Source organism: Rhinolophus hipposideros (genome assembly GCF_964194185.1).
Source record: "Rhinolophus hipposideros genome assembly, chromosome: 9".
In the NCBI taxonomy this organism is placed as follows: Eukaryota; Metazoa; Chordata; class Mammalia; order Chiroptera; family Rhinolophidae; genus Rhinolophus; species Rhinolophus hipposideros.
The window spans coordinates 92,776,185-92,789,273 of NC_138055.1; the positions used below are offsets into that span (position 1 = coordinate 92,776,185).

The 13,089-nt window shown below is 39.4% G+C and overlaps 1 protein-coding gene across 2 annotated transcripts in view; it reads left to right on the top strand.

Moving 5' to 3' along the window:
• Positions 1-13,089, top strand: part of ARHGEF4 (Rho guanine nucleotide exchange factor 4) — a 77,158-nt gene that overhangs the window by 13,199 nt on the left and 50,870 nt on the right. The gene's annotated exons all lie outside the window — the stretch shown is intronic.

The following is a 13,089-nucleotide window of genomic DNA, read 5'->3' on the forward strand; positions in this document are numbered from 1 at the left end:
TTGATTTTCTGTATTGCTTTTCTGTTTTTAAGTTCATTGATCTTTATTCCCTGTTTTCTGATTATTTTGGGTTTATTCTGCTGTTCTTTTTCTAGTTCTGTAACGTGTAAGTGTAGATAATTGATTTGAAACTTCTTTTCTAATAAAAACATTTAAGCCTATAAATCTTCCTATAAGCGCTGCTTTAGCTGGATCTCACAAATTTTAATATTTTCAGTTCATAATTTTATTTTCATCCAATTAAAAATATTTTCTAGTTTCCCTTGTGACTTCATTTTTTATCTATAGATGATTTAGAATGTGTTTTTAATTTCCAAATTTTGGGGGATTTTTCCACATATATTTTATTGATTTCTAGTTTAATTCACTAAGAGAACATATTTTGTATGATTTAATTCCTTTAAACTTTTTTAAGCTTTACTTTATGGCTCAGAATATGGTCTGTATTGCTTAAAGTTGGGTGCAAATTCCATTTTGAAAGGTCAGTTTTACTTTCCTGTAAGGAGGACAATGTGAGTCCCTCCTGAACAGAGCTGAGCTGGGAGGTGTTGCAGTGATCAATTCAGACGAGCCAGAATGGAAGTAGCAGTCAAGCCTTTATCACTCATTGTGATAATATAAGCAAGAGGAGGAAGTGCTGGCTCCCCTAAAGCTCTATTTTCCTCCATGTGTCACTGCAGATGGGGAGAATGTCTCATTGCTGAGGGAGCCAAGAACAAAAGAGTTCTGCCTGCCATTGTGGACAGGCCAGGGCTTGAGGAGCAGGGCAAGGATAGCAGTACTGGGTACTGAGTCTGAGGAAAAGCATTTTCAGGGTTTCCCTCCTAACCCCCTATAAGGAGGCCTTGGTAGAAGCACCTAAGTAAGGCCTTCGCATAAGACCCCAGATAAAGAGGTCTCTGAACAGAGCCCGCTGGGCTGGGAATGCAAATACAGTAGGATCATGTCTGGCTGGGGCCTGAGTCCTTGACTCGCCTCCCTTCAGAGGCTGCAGGGATTGAGTGTGCACCGAGCCTGCTGTGGAGAGAACAGCTTTCCCCCATAAAAGTCATTGTAATTGCCTTTGGTCAGACCTGAAAGATTACACACACGTTTTTGGCCTTAGAGTCTTTGATGGTTATCTAAGCAAGATATAAAGTGCCCTTGAGCTAACACACTATGGTTGGGAGACTTGAAAGCAGACTTCAGAGGTGCTGAGCAGGAGGCATTGCTGGGACTGGGTCATAGATTGTGTTGTCAGCTGTATTTCCTGGGAAACAGACAGAATTTAGAGTACAGGATGTCTAGTCAGTAGTGCTTTGGGGGGGGGGGGGCGGCCCAGTGGCTCAGGTGGTTGGAGTGCCATGCTCCTAACACCGAGGTCACCAGTTCGATTCCCACATGGGTCAGTGAGCTGTGCCCTCTACAGCTAAGATTGTGAACAACAGCTCTCCCTGGAGCTGGGCTGCCATGAGCTACTGTGTGCCGTCATGAGTGGCCGGCAGTCAGCGTGAGTGGCCGGCAGCTGCCGTGAGCTCTGTGAGCGGCCGACGGATGACTGGTGACCGACTGCCTCAGTCAGGGGAAGCGCAAGGCTCATAATACCAGCATGAGCCAGGGAACTGTGTCCTACACAACTAGACTGAGAAACAATGGCGTGGGGAGGGGGGAGGGGGGAGGGGGGAGGGGGGAGGGGGGAGGCGGAAGGGGGAAAGAAAAATAGTGCTTTGGGAGACAGTCTATGCAAGGATGCAAAGTCCAACTGTGACGTAGATCCAGTAGCAGTTGTGGCCAACCTCCAGGGCATGCAGGAGCTAGAGTGGCTCTTCAAAGTTGTCTCAATTTGAGCTAAGATGGCTAGGCCCTTGTCTTTCCATGCCAATTGATTGTGGGCCACCCTACAAAGGGGCAGAGCTGTGGGTACGGTGACTCTCTGAAGCTGCAGCAGTTTCTGAAGGGACTGTCACTGAAGGCTATCTGTCATCAGTTTCCAGCATTGAAGGGGGACCTGAGTAGTGGCAAACAGCAAGAGAGGAGTCTGTAACTCCCAGGCGTTTGACATGGATGCCTGGGCAGATAGAGAAGCTCTCACTGTGATGAGTAGTCCAGACTTGGGAAAGGAAGATGCTGAGTTAAGTTATGGACATGTTGACAACTTGGGAATCAATAAACAGTGAAATTAAGGTCTCCTTCTTCCAAGAGTACAGGGGACTAATTTCATTCATCATATTTTTATTTTCTGAGTTACCTTTGACATCTTGGGACCTTGCTGACACTGGAGAAAATGCCCCTCTGAGGGCTAGCTGAGTCCTAAAGAGAAAACACTCATCTAAGACCATGCTATTCAAATGCAAAGCAACCAATCCAGAATCCACACCCTGACCACCTCCTCAGTGGGGCTCTCACACTCTGTCACTTTGCCCCTGCCCTAATCACACCAAGGTCAGGGACCAAACAACTGAAAACAGCCCCGATACCCCTAAACCTACTGAAATTGTTCAAACTAGCTAATCCTAAGCCTCTTTACCCCGCCTTGCCTTGTCTTTTCTGCTGAAACCACAGTATAGGCTCTCGCCCATGTTTTTTCCCACTCCTCTGTCTCATGACCAACCTTGGTGCTTCCCCATGTGGCCCTATGTGGCGATCCACATTTTCTATTTCTAGGAAAACGTGAGTATAAACTTCTTCCTTCATGGCAATCATTTCTGTGTCTGCATGTCTTACCATACCTGATTAAAACAAATCCTGGGTACATTTTACAACACTAAATTAGGTGATCTGGGCTTCCAGACCTGTCATTTAAGCATCTCTTTTCCCACCCTGTGCAGTGAGCAGTTGAAAGAACTGTGCTGAAAGGGTGCAGATGAGGAAGAGAAAGAGGAATGCCACTTTAATTAAGGATGGTTGTATTGAGTCCTCACAGCAGTTCTATTTTATAAATAAGAAAAATGAGAGCTCAAAGAGTTCAAATCACTGACTTACGGTGATTACATCACAGAGCTGATTGATAGAGTAGCTTAGAGTTGACCTCCAATCTCTCAGATTTCCATGGTATGTTCCATTCTCGTTGCCTCTTATTGGAGATTCTTATTTGGTTTCTGTTGAACAGGTGAGGAAATTGACCCATGGGGAGATTGTCCAAGACAATTAGTGTGAAAGTGAAACTAGAAACATCTATCTCAATGTGTGACTCACAGCACTGGTCTTGATCAGTGTTAAGCAGAAAAAGGAAATCCAAAAGTCAAATAAATTTGGAAAATCCAGGTTAAACATCTCAGAGCCTATAATTTTCTTATCTGCGTTGTAGCACTTTCAAAATTCATTTGACTCCAGAATTGTGTGTGTGTGTGTGTACATCTGAGGAACACACTTGGGAAATGCTGAACTCACGCTTCCGTTTCCTCCTTGTGTCTGCAAGTTTCTCCCGGGCTCTGAGTTCAGTGACGGGGATGGTTATACAGTCAGGTGAGAAGTTATACAGGAATCTTCTAAATTATGCTCACTAAAGTCAGCTAATAATAGTGCCAGCAAATAATTTACTTTGAGGGGAGGAGGAAATACGAAGGCAGATGTGGAAAGTTTCAGAAAATGATATAGACAATTCTAGGTGAATCCAAAGGTCTTAAGTGAAAACCTGATATGTGTAAGATACAGTGAAGAAAGAAAAGATGGGACCCCATAGACTGGAGGCAAGTGATATAAAAAAAGGGATCCTAGTTTAAGCAAAAGAAGAGATATAATGTAAAAAGACTGAAATGCAGCCCACAGAGAGTCTGGGAATTAGGCAGTCAACCAGTAGTGTGGTGTGTGTGGTGTGTGTATGTGTGTTTGTGTGTGTGTACGTGTGTGTGTATATGTGTGTTGGGTGTGTCTCATGCCTACTTTTCTCTGCATCGGCTTCCTTCTTTTATCTGCTTTGGAAAGCAGTGTCTTCCCCAGGTTGCCTGGAGCAACCCATTTTCCAAGGTCAAATGTTGTAGTCTGACATTTGACTACATGAGATGAGAGGCCAAGTCTCTCTCATTTCCAATTCTAGATCCTAATGGAGGAACTAGCCTCCCTTAACCTGTATAGTCATCTGAAGCCAGCACCATTGTGTTTGCCTGTGTGAGCCAGACAGGCAGTCCAAGAGGCATCAATACTGCAGGGAGTTTCCAGTCTCATTAAGAAGACACTATTTATGCACAAGAAGCTGTGAAGGCACTGATTGCTAGGAAGCATAGCTCAGACATGCCTGGTAAAATGATTGGAGGGAAAAAGCTCCAATGAAAGCTGGTGAGGCTGGATCTGAGGAAACAGGATAAGTGTGGAATTACAGCTATTCTGTGCTCAGGAGGCACAAATGGTCTGGCATGGGGCTATAGCACAAAGCTCGCCTGCTATAAACCCCTCAATACACTGGATAAAATACAACAAAAATTATCTTAACTACATGGCTCAACTCAGGACTAGAAGAGAACTCCCAGGTGCCAGCACTAGGAAGCTCTGAAGATGAGTCAATAGTTACATACTCTGACACTCTAGCTCAACGTTTTTTCAGCATTTTTCACCAAGGGCCATATGTGGTAAAATACACAAACAGCCGGGCCACTCACTGGAGGTGAAGTACATATTGCCTCACCTGGTTTATTTAAGTAAACTAAATATATTTTTGGAATTTGCTGCGGGCCAATAAAAAATGGATCACCCACGACCCGCAGTTTGGACACCCCTGCTCTAGCTGATGGGGAGGAGAAGGGTATTTAGCCTGAAAATATAGCAGCTCGAGTTGTTAATACCCACTTGGGAAGAGAAGATCAGGCCTTGGGCCTATGCAAGGCTGGGAGATGGAACTAAAACTCTTACTCAGAACTGAGACCCTAAGAGCTGTACTATCAGTGGAAGAGTGGATTTTTTTACTCTACTCTTGTTATCTCTCTTTGGATTCCGGGTAAGGGAAAAAGAGTCTCCCTAAGAATTTGAAACCCTAAAGGGATATAGGCTTCAAATTTATTTCAACTCCAGTCGGCCCGGTGGCTCAGGCGGTTAGAGCTCCATGCTCCTAACTCCGAAGGCTGCCGGTTGGATTCCTACATGGGCCAGTGGGCTCTCAACCACAAGGTTGCCGGTTCAACTTTTGGAGTCCCGCAAGGGATGGTGGGCAGCACCCCCTGGAACTAATCCCCTGCAACTAAGATTGAACAAGGCACCTTGAGCTGAGCTGCCGCTGAGCTCCCGGATGGCTCAGTTGGTTGGAGTCCTCTCAATCACAAGGTGCCAGTTCGACTCCCGCAAGGGATGGTGGGCTGTGCCCCCTGCAACTAGAAACAGCAAATGGACCTGGAGCTGAGCTGCACCCTCCACAACTAAGACTAAAAGGACAACAACTTGAAGCTGAACCGCACCCTCCACAACTAAGATTGAAAAGACAACAACGTGACTTGGAAAAAAGACCTGGAAGTACACGCTGTTCCCCAATAAAGTCCTGTTCCCCTTCCCCAATAAAATCTTTAAAAAAAAATTTACTTCAACTCACTCATTCTGAGAAACTAAATGAGTTGGTTAAAAAGAAGAAAAAAAGATTAAATACCTATTAAATTGAGAAATCACGTAAAATTAATCCCTATTTAGTGATAACCCAGGGCATTTTAGAAACATCCATATATCTAAATGTGTTCAAAAAGAAGGAAGTAGAACAAGAGAACGTATTGAAGGGTGCATGGCCACAAATATTCTAAAATGGATGAAATTTATGAATCTTTAATTCAGCAGTCACAACCTGCCCCTCATCACAGGGTAACTGCAGAGCACCAAAGAGAAGTAGGAGATGTTAAAAGCAACCAAAGAGAGAGAAGACAGATTACCCACTATGGAATAATACTAAATTGAAACCCTACTTATTAGCAGTAATAGTAGAAGCCGGAAGAATAATAACTTCAAAGTACTTCAAAGTGCTAAGAATTCTTTACCCAAATAAAGTATCATTCAAGCAGGAGGTTAAAGAAAAGACATGGAGGCTCGTCTTTTCTGGTACAAGCCTAATGCAACATACTTTCCTCCAAACAAATTGTGTTCTAGATATTTTTACATCATTTTGAATGTCATTCAGTTCAAAATATTTTCTACTGAATGATTTTCTTTGTTTCATAGGTAACTTAGAAGTGTATTATTCATTTCTAAACATATGTGAATTTTCTAATTAGCATTTTGTCATTAATTTCTGACTTATTTACATTATGACAGAAAATAGCTGCATGATTTCAGCCTTTTTAAATTTGTTGAAACTTGGTTTATTTTCAGTGTTTCATCTATATTTCAAAATGATATGTATTCTGTCCTCGTAGAATGCAGGCTATGTTATTTAAATCAAATCTTGAAATGCTCAACCTCACTAACCATCAGAGAAATGCAAATAAAAACCACAATGAGATACCACCTCACTCCAGTCAAAATGGCTATCATCAATAAATCAACAAACAACAAATGCTGGCTCGGATGTGGAGAAAAGGGAACGCTAGTGCACTGTTGGTGGGATTGCAGATTAGTGCAGCCACTATGGAAAACAGTATGGAGGTATCTCAGGAATCTGAAAATGGAACTCCCCTATGATCCAGTAATTCCACTCCTAGGCATCTACCCGGAGAAATCCAAAACTCCAATTCAAAAATCAGTATGCACTCCTATGTTTATTGCAGCACTTTACACAATAGCCAAGATATGGAAACAACCGAAATGCCCATCTGTAGATGACTGGATTAAGAAGCTGTGGTACATTTATACAATGGAGTATTACGCAGCCATAAAGAAGAAAGAAATCTTATCATTTGCAACAACATGGATGGATCTAGAGAACGTTATGTTAAGTGAAATAAGTCAGAAAGAGAAAGACAAGTACCATATGATCTCACTTATATGCGGAATCTAAAGAAAAGAATATGTGAATGAACTAATCAGAGACAGTTTTGAGAACACAAAGAAAAAAACCGAGAGTTGTTAGATGGGCGGGGGCGGGGGGGGGGTTGGGGATAAGGGGAAAGGTGAAGGGATTAGGAAGCAGCTGGTAACCACAAGATGGCCTCAGGGTTTTTTGAAAATTAATTTGGGGAACTTATTCAATAATGTTGTAAAGATTTTGTTGGGTATCCGATGGACATGCGTCCTATTTGGGAGACCACCTCAGAGATACTGTGGATGTCTGATCATGGTATTGTACACCAGAAGCTAAACATTAATGAATGCCAACTATAATTTTATATATATAATGTGATGGCTCGGTGTGAGGTCGGAGGGATAATGGATGGGGGGAGGGGGGTTCACAGTGTGAGGGATATAAATGATGAACGTCTAAGTATTACCTTGTCTTGTACACCTGAAACTAATAAATTTAAAAAATAAATAAATAAATCTTCTTGCTGTATTTATTTGTCTACTTTTTCTATCAGTTGGTGAGAAAAAGTATGCCTAAATCTTCCACTAGAACTTTTAATTTTTATATTTGCTTTATATATTTAGAGGCTAGTTATTAGGTGCATACAAAATTTGGTTTGGTTATATCTTTTTTTTTAATTAAAGTTTCCTGGGGTGACAATTGTTAGTAAAGTTACACAGATTTCAGGTGTCCAATTCTGTAATGTATCGTCTATACATCACATTGTGTGTTCTCCACCCAGAGTCAGTTCTCCTTCCATCACCATTATGTTTGATCCCCTTTACCCTCATCACCCACTCCCCACCCCCTTAACCTCTGGTAACCACTAAACTATTGTCTGTGTCTATGAGTTTTTGTTTCTTATTTGTTTGTCTTGTTCTTTTGTTGTTTTTGTTTTATGTACCACATATGAGTGAAATCATATGGTTCTCTGCTTTTTCTGTCTGATTTATTTCGCTTAGAATTATACTCTCAAGATCCATCCATGTTGTCACATATGGTCCTATTTCATCTTTTCTTACCGCCGAATAGTATTCCATTTTGTATATATACCACAACTTCTTTATCCATTTATCTATCGAAGGACATTTTTGTTATTTCCATATCTTGGCCACCGTAAATAAAGCTGCAATGAACATTGGCACACACGTGTCTTTATAGATAAATGTTTTCATATTTTTTGGGTAGATACCCAGGACAGGGATTGCTGGGTCATGTGGTAATTCTATGCGTAATTTTTTGAGGAACCTCCACTCTTCCTTCCATAGCGGCTGCACCAGTCTGCATTCCCACCAACAGTATATGAGGGTTCCTTTTTCTCCACAGCCTCTCCAACACTTGTTACTGTTTGTCTTGTTGATGAAAGCCATTCTGACTGGGGTGAGGTGATATTTCATTGTGGTTTTCATTTGCATTTCTCTGATGATTAGTGATGTTCGGCATTTTTTCATAAGTCTATTTGCCATTTGTATGTCCTCTTTGGAGAAATGTCTCTTCAGGTCCTCTGCCCATTTTTCAATTGGGTGCTTTGTTTTTTTGTTGTTGAGTTTCATGAGTTCCTTGTATATTTTGGATATTAGACCTTTATCAGAGGAACTGTTTGCAAAAATCTTCTCCCATTCAGTCGGTTGCCTCTTTATTTTGTCGATGGTTTCTTTTGCTGTGCAGAAACTTTTAAGTTTCATATAGTCCCATTTGTTTATTTTAGCTTTTACTTCCATTGCCTTTGGAGCCAAATTCATAAAATGCTCTTTGAACCCAAGGTCCATAAGTTTAGTACCTATGTTTTCTTCTATGCAGTTTATTGTGTCAGGTCTTATGCTTAAGTCTTTGATCCATTTTGAATTAATTTTGGTACATGGTGACAGATAACAGTCCAGTTTCATTCTTTTGCACATGGCTATCCAATTCTCCCCGCACCATTTATTGAAGAGGCTGTCTTTTCTCCCTTGTATGTTTTTAGCTTCTTTGTCAAAAATTATCTGTCCGAAAAAGCAGAGAACCCTATGATTTCACTGATATGTGGTATATAAACCAAAAAGAACAAGACAAACAAATGAGAAACAAAAACTCATAGACACAGACAATAATTTAGTGGTTACCAGAGGGTAAGGGGGTGGGGGGTGGGTGATGAGGGTAAAGGGGATCAAATATATGGTGATGGAAGGAGAACTGACTCTGGGTGGTGAACACACAATGGGATTTATAGACGATGTAATACAGAATTGTACACCTGAAATCTATGTAAATTTACTAACAATTGTCACCCCAATAAAATTAATTAAAAAAAAATTATCTGTCCATATTTATGTGGTTTTATTTCTGGGTTCTCAATTCTATTCCATTGGTCTATATGTCTGTTTTTCTGCCAATACCATGCTGTTTTGATTATTGTAGCCCTGTAGTACAAGCTAAAGTCAGGGAGTGTGATACCTCCAGCATTGTTCTTTTTTCTTAAGATTACTTTGGCTATTCGGGGTCTTTTGTGGTTCCAAACAAATCTGATGATTTTTTTGTTCTATTTCTTTAAAAAATGCCATTAGGTTTTTGATAGGGATTGCATTAAATCTGTATATTGCTTTAGGTAATTTTAACTATGTTGTTCTTCCAATCCATGAGCACGGAATGTCTTTCCATTTCTCTGTGTCTTCTTCGATTTCTTTCAAAAAAGTCTTATAGTTTTCAGCATATAGGTCTTTCACATCCTTGGTTAAGTTTTTTAATAGGTATTTTATTCTTTTTGCTGCAATTTTAAAAGGAATTGTTTTTTTTATTTCTTTTTCCGAGATATCATTGTTAGTATATAGGAATGCAATGGATTTTTGTACGTTGATTTTGTAGCCAGCAACTTGACTGTATTCGTTATTTCTAACAGCTTTTTGGTGGTGTCTTTAGTGTTTTCTATATATAGCATCATGTCATCTGCAGAGAGTGACAGTATAACTTCTTCATTTCCAATTTGGATGCCTTTTATTTCTTTCTCTCGCCTGATTGCTCTGGCAAGGACTTCCAACACTATGTTGAAAAGCAGAGGTGATAGGGGACAACCCTGTCGTGTTCCTGAACGTAGAGCAAAGGGCTTCAGCTTTTCATCATTAATTATGAGATTAGCTGAGGGTTTGTCATATATGGCTTTTATTATGTTAAGGTATTTTCCTTCTACACCTATTTTATTAAGTGTTTTAATCATAAATGGATGTTTTATCTTGTCAAATGCTTTTCTATATCAATTGACATAATCATATGACTTTTGTTCTTTATTTTGTTTATGTGATGTATCACATTGATGAATTTGCATATGTTGAACCATCCTTGTGCCCCTGGGATGAACCCCACTTGGTCGTGATGAATAATCTTTTTAATGCATTGTTGTATTCGATTTGCTAAAATTTTGTTTAGGATTTTTGCATCTGTATTCATCAGAGATATTGGTCTGTAGTTTTCTTTTTTTGTGTTGTCTTTACCAGGTTTTGGTATCAGGGTAATGTTGGCCTCATAAAATGAGTTAGGGAGTACTGACTCTTCTTCAATTTTTTGGAAGAGTTTGAACAGGATTGGTATTAGATCCTCTTTGAGGGTTTGGAAGAATTCACTAATGAAGCCGTCTAGTCCCGGATTTTGCTTTTGGGAAGGATTTGGATGACTGATTCAATTTCGTTACTGATGATCAGTCTGTTTAGATTTTCCAGTTCTTCATGGTTCAGCCTTGGAAGGCTATATGTTTCTAAGAACTTGTCCATTTCTTCTAGGTTATTGAATTTGGTGGCATATAGTCCTTCATAGTATTCTTGGAATACTTCTTGGAAGTCTGTGATAACTTCCCCTTTTTCATTTCTGATTTTGTTAATTAGTGTCGTCTCTCTTTTTATCTTAGTGAGTCTAGCCAAGGGTTTGTCAATTTTGTTGATCTTTCCAAAGAACCAGCTCTTGTCAGGTTAATTTTTTCTATCGTCTTTTTGTTCTCTATTTCATTTAGTTCTGCTCTGATTTTTATTATTTCCTTTGTTCTGCCAACCTTAGGTTTCATTTGTTCTTCTTTTTCTAGTTCTTGAAGGTGTAACGTGAGGTTATTTATTTGGGATTTTTCTTGTTTCTTGAGATAGGCCTGTAATAATATAAATTTCCTCCTTAAAACTGCTTTTGCTGCATCCCAAAAATTTTGGTAGGATGTGTTTTCATTTTCATTTGTTTCTATGTGTCTTTTGATCTCTCTTCTAATTTCTTCTTTGATCTGGTCATTCTTTAAAAGCATGTTGTTTATCATACACAGAGACAATAGTTTAGTGGTTACCAGAGGGTAAGCGGGTGGGGGGTGGGAGATCAGGGTAAGGGGGGTCAAATATATGGTGATAGAAGGGAACTGACTCTGGGTGGTTAACACACAATGGGATTTATAGATGATGTAATAGAGAATTGTACACCTGAAATCTATGTAATTTTACTAACAGTTGTCACCCCAATAAATTTTTAAAAATTATCATTATGAAAACTTTATAAATAGAAAATTTTTAGACTATGATGGAAAAATATTATACCATGATCAGTTTTAAAACTGAAAGTATGTAAAAGTGATTCCTGTGCATGGACCAAAACAATAAAAACACAACAACAAATGAAAAAAAAAGTATGCTGTTTAATATCCATGTATTTGTGGTGTTTCCTGCTTTCTTTTTGCAGTTGATATCCAATTTCAAAGCCTTGTGATCAGAGAATATGCTTGGTATGGTTTCAATCTTCTTAAATAAGCTGAGGTTCATTTTATGTCACAATATATGGTCTATCTTTGAGAATGTTCCATGTACACTAGAAAAAAAATGTATAGTCTGATGTTTTAAGATGAAGTGCTCTATAAATGTCAATTATGTCCATTTCATCTTATCTGTCAGGTATGGGTGCTATTTCATTATTTATTTTCTTTTTGGATGATATATCCATAGCTGTCAATGATGTATTTAAGTCCCCTAGTATAATTGTGTTTTGGTCAGTTTCTCCCTTTAGTTTTGTTAGTAGTTGCTTGGTATATTTTGGTGCTCCCTGATTGGGGGCATAAATATTGATGACTGTTATGTCTTCTTGTTGTGTGGTCCCCTTTACCATTATGAAATGACCATCTTTGTCTCTTGTTATCTTTTTCACCCTGAAGTCTGTTTCATCTGATATCATTATGGCTACACCTGATTTTCTCTGGGTACCATTTGCTTGGAGTGTCAATTTCCATCCTTTCACTTTGAGTCTATGCTTGTCCTTGTAGCTGAGATGTGTCTCTTGTAGACAGTATATGGTTGGGTTTAGTTTTTTGATCCAATCTGCTACTCTGTGATTTTTTTTTATTGGTGAGTTCAGTCCATTTACATTTAGGGTGACTATTGACATGTGAGGGTTTCCTGTCATTCCATCTTTAGTTTTCTGGTAAGTCTGTGTCTCCATTGTTTCTTTGCCTTTTTGTTGTTGTCTATTATTTCTGTGTGGTGGTATTCTGTGATGCTTCCCTCTGTTTCTCTTTTATTACAGTATATATTTCAATTCTGGATTTTTTTTGAGTGGTTACCATTAAGTTTATGTAAAAGAAAGTTTTATATTTAGAGTATTCCATTTTCTTCAGCACGCTTACTTTCTCCATTCCCATATTCCAGTTCAGGCCTTTATGCTCCCCCTTTTTATGTTGCCACAAATTGAACCTGTTGCTGGTGGTCGAATAGCCTCCTTTAGTATTTCTTGTAGTGCAGGTCGTGTATTAGAAAATTTCCTCAGCTTCTGTATGTCTGGCAAGGCCTTTATTCCTCCTTCATATCTAAAGGAGATCTTTGCTGGATATATTATTCTTGGCTCATAATTTCTCTCTTTCAATAGTTTGAATATTTAGTTCCACTCCCTCCTGGCTTGTAGAGTTTCTGCTGAAAAATCTGATGATAATCTAATAGGCTTTCCTTTGTTGGTCACCGTCTTCTTTTACCTGGCTGCCTTGAGGATTTTTTCTTTTTTGTTAATTTTAGAGAGCTTCAATACCATGTGCCTTGGAGAAGGCCTGTTGGGATTGAGGTAATTCGGTGTTCTATTTGTTACTTGGATTTGAGGATCCAGTTCTGTCCACAAGTTTGGGAAGTTCTCATCAACAATTTGTTTGAATATATTCTCTGTTCCCTTCCCTCTTTCTTCTCCTTCCGGTATGCCCATTATTCTTATATTGCTCTTTCTGATGGAGT